Below are 8517 nucleotides of genomic sequence, written 5' to 3'. Positions count from 1 at the left end.
TCAGGTATTGGGGGTGGCTCTCCCTCCTATTGCTGATCCTCCTTCTGGCTGGGCTTTGTCCAGGTTGACCATAGGGGGAACATTATCCCTGATTTCTTGTATCCTACCCTCTTTAAGGAGGCGAATCTCTTGCTGGAAATCCTTCAGCATTTTCGTCATTCGAGCCATGGGGTCTGGCTCCTGTCCTGCATGCCTTTGTCCTGATACAACCTCCTGTAATACCAGAGGCGCCTCGTTCCTTTGTCTGGAGGCCACCTCGTTTTCTCCTACGGGTTCAGATGCCATGGGTGGTACATTGGTACCTTTGCTATTCCTTGCTCTTGGAGCCATGCTCTGCGAAGGGAATTTTTCTTCCCTCTCCTTTTCCCAGTCCCCAGTGGAGTCGCCAAAATGTGAGAGTCTCTTTTCAGTCAGTATCCAGGCCCAAGCTTAAACAAGGACCCCGGACTCTCTAGTTGTAGTTTGAAGGGACTAGGCTTGGTCTACCGCAGCTAAAATGGGCTGTTTACAGACCAAGTGATGCACATGGTGAGACTCTTGCAATACACATACACTAGTAAGCGAAAATATACGTATTGATCAACAAGAAAACAGCAAAGGCAGACAAACGTAATAAAATAATTGCTCGGGATCCTCAAATCAGTAGGAAATATTTCATTAGTTTTCCTAATAGTGGATTACAATGAGCTCACTAAGACTTAATACAAGGTTCAAATAAGCTCAAAAATTACAGACTTAAACGACTCTCTAGGCCTCTAAGACTTGCAAAGTTTGAATCCTTTTGAATCCAAGCATGTGCTATAGTGGCTGTATCTAGGATATCGAGAGATATTTCCCAATTTTTCTTTGAGTTTTACAAAGCCTTTTTCTTAATGATTCTATCTAATTTCGTCCTTGCTGAATCTACCCTTAATGTTGGCCGCTCGTCCCTTTTATAGTGTCACATTAGGGTTTCGGGGTACCATTGATTCTTCCCCCTTGGCCCTCTGGGTACTAGAGCCCCCTGTTTGTCTCAGCCCTTCTGACAACTAATCATTTCCTTATTTTCCATAGTTCCCTTCTTTAGGTGTTTTTCTCTCAAAAGTATCTTGCTGACCTTCTATTCCGAGGTGCCTTTAAGGGAGCTGAACCTTTATAGCTTTGTTCTCTCTCCAAGCCCTTTTTCTTTTTCTTTTCTTTTCAGGCTTACCCCCTTTTAGCCGCCCCTTCCTTTTTGTCATTTTTCCCAATAAATGGAGTCTTCTTCTGTCAAACCAAAGGTTTCCCCAGCCATTTCCTTTCGTGGATCTCTTTTTTTTTTTTTGTTCCCTGAGGCACTGGCTTTTTACTCCTGAGTCGTTGCTCTCCAAGTCCTCAGGCTTTGTGCTGCATCGCCAAATGCCTCGAGAAGGACCCACCTGCTTCTCGTTCCTGGTGCCTTTTGATCCCTCTTTGAACTGTCTTGATCCTCCTTTAGCCATGCTGCACACCCAGAGGTCCCAGGCAGCCTCCGACGTCCATGCCCAGCTCTCTTTTTTGGTCTTTCTTTGGCTTTCTTCTGATCTTGGGGGGCTGACTTCTTTTTTTTATTTTTTCTTCTTCCTTTGTATTATGGACTCTAAGCCTTGCCTCTTCACGAATCCAAGGCCTTAGGCCCATCATCCTTCCTATTTTTGTAAGCCCAATTTCCTTTCCTCAATTCTTTTGCTCCCCATGGGTTGGCCGGATGTGCCATTTGCTTGGGCCTTTTATCATGATTTTTTTTAGACCTCAACAAAATGTTATACCACGCCCATAGAATTTAAATAACCTACGAATGTATTATTATTAATAAAAGGCATTCCTGCCATGTTTATATTTCTATTTATTATATACTATGTACTTCTTATTTCTTTAAGTATTAAACAGAATCTTGGTCATGCTTAGTTTCTTGAGCCACATACCTTAGGTAAATTAATACTTCTTATTTCTTTAAGTATTAAACAGAACCTTGGTCATACTTGGTTCCTCAGACCACATACCTTGGGTAAATTAATACTTCTTATTTCTCTAAGTATTATATAGAATTTTGGTCAAGCCTGGTTCCTCAAACTACATACCTTGAATAAATTAATACTTCTAGGACTATCTGAGCGTTAAACAGAACCTCAGTTATGCCCGGTAAATTAATGCCTTGGGTAAATTAATGCTTGCTTTTTAGGCTAAGTACTAAACAAAACATCGGTCATGTATGGCTCCTTAGACCACGTATCTTGGGTAAATTAGTGCTTGATATGTCTATAATGGGTAACTAAGATTCTTATTGTAGTAATTTAACTAGAGAGATGCCCCTGAGCATCACTTAAAGCATTTGTAAATATCTCAATGATATGGTCTTGAGTAATAAGCCTAATTTCGCAAAATCACGCTCATCGGGCCAAATGCCTTAGGTTAGTCAATTCCCCGCATATACTGGAAGTCATTGATGAATCTTTAAACCACACACAATCTTTTGAGCCATACACCTCAGGTACGCAAGACGAGTATTTAAGTTGAATTGCAAGATATTAGATATTAATGGCCTAGAAAGTTGGCTTATTGCATTTCCAAATGCATAAATTGTAGGAGTTAGGTTACAAGTTATATGCATATCTGTCAAGGTTGAGGACAAAGTTGCATTTTGAGCAAAAAGAGTAGTTATTTATGTCAACACCAGTTAAGCAGGGATCGTGAATGAAATAAAATTTTGTTTCACATAAATATGATAAACATAAAGGGGTTTAACAACTTTTCATTAAATAATGTCTTGAAAAGGCAAAGAGATTACATGTTTAAAAATAAAAGATAATAGATACATGCAAGGGGAACTTACAAAAGTAAAGAAGGGCTCCTTGGACTGGTTCTTGAGAATTGAAGATGCAAAAGTGGAAAAGTCGGAATCTTTGAGCAATTTATATATGAGTGGGAAAAATAAGTGAGACAGTTCTCGCCCAAATCCCCATAAAATTTTCCACCGTAGGATTCCAATCACACCGTAGAACGTGGGGAACATGGCGCGGTAGGAAATAAATGCAGACGCGTCCCGAATGCCGAAGCGTCAGGAGCGTGCTTCTTGGCAGTTGAAAAGACACCTGCACAGAAGAGGGATGATGTAAGAATGGGAAGGATAGCTATTAGAAGGCCGAAATACCCCTTTTTTTCTTTCCGAGGAGCAAAATAACGGAATTTTGAGGGGATATTGTAAGGAAAAAGGGCCTAGAAATAGATATTGGGCCGTAGGTTGTGTCCGAGGACATCAAGTTGTCTGAGAACAAGTTGATACTAACGAGAGCATACAAGTCAGTAATCTGTGGAAGAAGTCTAGTCAATAAGCAGTTGGGAGTGTAGTCCGAGGAGAAACACCTCCACGGCTAAGTGGGGTAGAGGTTAAGAAGTCCAACTTCTTGTCAAGAACAAGGCACTAGACAATAATGTTGGTAAGGATAAGTATTAGATGGAAATGAGACAAAAGAGAAATGAGAAATATCTAAGCAAAAAGCTGCTGCCACCACATTGAATGCTCTGTAGCTAATTACCTAGCCGCATTAATGTGGAGGTGATACCTGAACAGTAACCTTCAGCCTTACAGCTACCCATGAAGACTTTAGGAAGGTGCTGATGGGATAAGTATCAAAGCCAGCAATCTTCTTGCATCTCTCGCTTCAAAATATGATATCAAGAATCAAAAGAAGACAAGGATAACTATAGTAATCCTAATCAAGAGGACCCACTGCAATATGCTGGTCATTTCCTCCTTAAAGATGAAAAATTGAAACTTACCAAGCATATAGAACAAATCAAATCGATGTCAACTTTGACTGAATCAAAAAGCTCACAAGTAAGCGATGGTTTGCCATCATCATTAAATGTGAGGTTGCATGCCTCAAAAAATCCAGGTGCATTTCTAGATTTGATCTTGCTTTCTCTTAAGTTGATGCGGAAAGCCATGAGCTTAGAAAGCCAGGGACTCTGAAGGATTTCAACGTGCATGCTTTGGGCTTGTGTCTTGAAGGCCTGATCTTGCTTAGAGTAATGAACCTATGCTCAAAAATGATATTGAGGTAAATTTATACACAACAACAAAAGCCATATTATAAAACCAAATCCTGAAATTAATATGCAATTCACAGAGTAGGATATGTATATACCTTGTCATATTTCTTTAGTATTTTTCGAATTGCAATGGCATTTATTAGTGCATAAGTAACTAGTTCCTTTCCTTTTGGATTAAAGTAACATATTGGTTCTTTTGTCGCTTGCCTCTGAACCACATAAAGCACTTATTAAAGCCAGAATCAAGTTGTTGCTCAAGCAATCTCTGTGCATGCTTGTTAAAGGAACCTACTACTTCAGACATTTCCTTGAGAAGAGACGGAAAGAAGGTTCCATTGCATACAGCAAATATCCAAAGAAAAATAGGAATTAGGAATCCTTAAGTTGTTTAGTCTCATTTGTTGTACTTAAGATGTTGAAATCTAAATCAGTATTTATCTACCAAAATTCACTACAAAACACGCGGGTTTTAGGCCACGTTTTTTTCAGCCACATTTTCAAAAATGCGGCTATAGATTGTGTTTGAGCCAAACGCAGCTACAACACCAGAAGTATAACCGCGTGCGTTGAACGCAGCCTAATATCAACTCTGTAGCCTCGTTTCTTGGTGTTTCAGCTACATTTTTTCGGGGTGGGCTTAAGCGGCTATAGACCCATCTGAAATTTTATTTTCATATGTCTGTTCTAAAGCCGCATTTAAGAGTCAAACGTGGCCATAGGCACCGCTGAAGTTGCGTTTATGTAAACGCAGCTACAAGACCGAGTATAAATTTTTTTAAAAAATACCCCTAAGCTACTCTCTAATTTTTACCCCCAAAAAAAATAATTGTCTAAGCCCTTTGAACACCCTAAGCGACTCCCAACAATCTCCACCACCGATCCTACTCACCAACACTGACAAAGCCCAGTCCTCCATCACTGGCGTTGCCTTAGTTCTCTCCCTCTCTCTCTCCAACTCTCAATCTCACTCAAGACACTCACAAGGCCGACTAATAGTAAGTTTTTTAAATTGATTGCTTCGATATTTGTTTTAGGGTTTCCATTTTTGGTTTAAGGTTTCGATTTTTGGTTTAGGGTTTCGATTTTGGGTTTAGGGTTTCGATTTTCAATTTAGGGTTTCGATTTTGGGTTTAAATGGACTTTTTTAAGGGATTTGCTTCATGGGATTTTGATATTTTGTTGTTTTCTTGGCAGGAACAAAACAACCTCTCTCTAAATCTCACTCGGACCTCTCTCTGAATCTCACTCGGACCTCTCTCGATCTCCCCATGTAGTTTTTTACGATTAAATTTTTTTTATCCTTCTCTCTCTCTCTCTCTCTCTCTCTCTCTCTCTCTCTCTCTATATATATATATATATATATATATATATATATATATATCGATCTTTCTCTATCGCTCCCTTTCGTAGCTCTTTGCGGTCATGGCTATTAATCAATTTCAAAACCTTTCTATTTTTCTATTATTTTCTAGGCAACCAAAAAGAGTTCTTGACTAGGTCTTTTTTTCCTGTTTTTTACGGTTTTTGTTTTAATTTCCTCATCAAGATCATCACCATCAAACTGATTTCACCAAACTGGTACTATTATTTTATTCACACTTTTCCCTATCCAAACGCTTCAATTAGGTATTTTTTCTATTTCTCTTGATTTCGTAGTTTTAAAAACTTATTTCTGATCAATTTGTGTTTCCTTGGACTAGAATTTTGTCCATACTCTATTATTCGCTTTAAGTATTTTGAACTTTTGTGGTTTTTGTTCTTGAATTTGAAATGCTATGTCAAAATTGAATTTGTGGTTTTGTGTATTGCGTGCTTTCAATGTGATTGTAGGTGCATTTGCATTGGTATTTCAGCTCAATGAATGGTCAAGGAGAGTTTAAATTTCACTATCTGTGGGATTGAAAGCAAGAACGTCAGTTGGTGAGTAAGTGAGTAAGTTGCAAGCTCTTGATAAATTTCATTGCTATTGTTTACATTTGTTGGCTGTTCTACCAGGAGGGTTTCTGAAAATTATGTGATTATGTGTAGTTGTAATTGATTAGATGTGCTCAATTGTAAATTTTAGTATGCACATTGTGATATAGATGGTTGCTAATCTCCAATTTTTTTGGTTCTGTTTTGGTTAAGGACTAAAGATGAGTTAATTATCCACAAAAAAAAAAAATATAATAATAATAATTACTTGTTTGAGTTGTATCTCGTGGTGCGGATGTTACTCGTATGAGTTGTATCTAGCAGTGCAAGCCACAAGAATTGAATTGTATGTGTGCCTAGTGCTTATGGAAATTACCCAAAGAGTAAAAAATAAATTAAAAGGAAAACAAAGAATAAGAGATTTGTGGAGGATAATTAGTTTATAGCTTTAATAATTTAGATTTGTGGAGGATAATTAGATTTGTCGGGCCTAAGTTTGCTTTAGGCTGCTATCATGGCACTTTTAGAGAGGGAAGGAATAAAAAAGGGATCTATTGCATCCATTTTGCATCTGTAGTAGTGCTATGTGGTCACTAAAGCTGAAACAGGGCCATGTGCTACCTAGAAAATAGGTGAACTTTTGAATTTGACACCTTCAAATGAAATTCACCAATGGGTATTGGCTTATTGCTTTGATTGTGACATATTTTTTTACACTAGAATGTTGATTGAGGATTGGCTTGAGAGAACCTTAAGATATTTAAGCAAAAATCAAGACCTCTGCATCCCTTTTGGTCAGAATTTCAATCTAAAGTTACTAATTTCCCTCTATTTCTGTGAATCGCTTCTTTGTAGGTGCATTCTAAAGCTTCTTCTATTGAATTCCTATCCAATCTTAGCTGCTGTCTTTTACATGCATTTTTTTACTAAGGCATCCTCTTAGAGTTTAGAGAGGCCCTATAGAGAAACACTTGGGATAAAAACTCTCTTTTTGTTGCTACCTTTTTCTGAAAATCTTCTTCAATGTACTCAGGTCCACATTGCACAGAGTTTTGGTGAATGGTCAAGAGAGATATTCTGTAAGGCCCCCCTTTTTTCTTTTTTCTTTTTTCTCCTTTCTTTTTGAGTAAAATTGTTGCAAGACCCTTTATAAGCTTTTGAATGATCTGTGCTTATAGTGTCAGTTTTTGCAATATCATCATCTAAAGGATTTACAGCCTCAGTACTCACTTTTAAGTCTGAATTGATCTTCCTTAAGTTAATCTTTAATTGAACCCATCTCAATTAGTTTCTCATCCATCTAGGCCCCTTAGGCATTTGTGCTTAATACTTCATAAAAAATTTTGTTCTATGCTAATTTTGGATTAATAAAGTACTAAAATTACAAGTATGGTGTTATTGCTTTCAAATATAAGACATTTTATTTACTCTTATTATCCTTTTCTTTTCTCTCATGTAATTGCAAAGGAAAATAAATAAGTTTCTTGATTACAAGAAATGTGGAAAAAGCTTCAAAACAGAGGTACACCACAGGAAGGATTACGGGAACCCTGACTTCCTAGTGCATACAATGACGTATCAAGATATTGATCAAATAGGGTCTTGCTTTAGTAAAGTTGTATTTGACCCTCATGGATATGACAAAAGCGACTACTATTTTGAAATAGGTTAGTAAACAGTTCCTTTGTAGCTCTTTGTCTGCGTGCACATGTTGTGTAGGTCTGTTTGAGTAGTTTATTTGTTTATCCTTATGTGTGCATGTGTTTCTATTTGTGTTTTTGTACTTGCTTTATAGTATTAATTTTGGACCTCATGTCTAATTACCCAGAATGTTATTTTTAGTCATGGAGGAATATACAATTATAGGATGTGTTTGGTATAGTGGAGAGTTAATTTTAAAGTAGCTGTGGGCTGTATAGGTTTGTTGCTAGTATGAATAGTAGATGCACGATCCAAAACTTTTGGGTGGGGGGTGTCCTTTTAACAATCATGAAAGTTAACAACTTAACTTTTGTCTTTCTAGCATTAGGGTCATGCAATGCAAGAGTTATTGAATTTTTACTTATAAAAAAAAAGTTGTTGATTTTTTTATTCCATACTATGGTTGAATATCTTAGGTATATTTCTTTTCATAATTGACGGTAAAATTTTATTAGTCTTGGCTTGCCTAGTTGAAGATCTACAAGGTTGACGGTAAAATTTTATTAGTCTTGGCTTGCCTAGTTGAAGATCTACAAGGTTGAGGTCCTTTATTTTTTTGGGTGGGTGGGTATGTGTGTGTGGGGGGGGGGGGGGTGGTGCTTTTTGTTGTTTATGTCTTTGTTTCATGTAGTTTGCGGATAAGTACTAAAGTTGGTTTTTTTGTGGAGTCAAAGAGATAAGAGGAGAGGGTCAGAATAATGGAGCAAGAGTGAAAGGGAGAGTGGGTTATGGAAATTCTTCAGAATTGGATGATCGGAAATAATAACTCCTTGTAGAAACATTCTTTCCAAGTCCTCCAATTTCATTGGTTTCCTATTATTCCTCCCTTTCACTTGCTTTTCCTACTTTAAT

The 8517-nt window shown here is 37.5% G+C and overlaps 1 pseudogene; it reads right to left on the bottom strand.

The window, feature by feature from the left end:
- Positions 1 to 4707, bottom strand: LOC142606036 (E3 ubiquitin-protein ligase NLA-like; annotated as a pseudogene).
- Positions 4708 to 8517: the final 3810 nt, after the last annotated feature.

Source organism: Castanea sativa, chromosome 8 (genome assembly GCF_040712315.1).
Source record: "Castanea sativa cultivar Marrone di Chiusa Pesio chromosome 8, ASM4071231v1".
Lineage (NCBI taxonomy): Eukaryota > Viridiplantae > Streptophyta > Magnoliopsida > Fagales > Fagaceae > Castanea > Castanea sativa.
The sequence above is the reverse complement of the archived record's forward strand: the minus strand, read 5'-3'. Positions and strand labels throughout refer to the sequence as shown.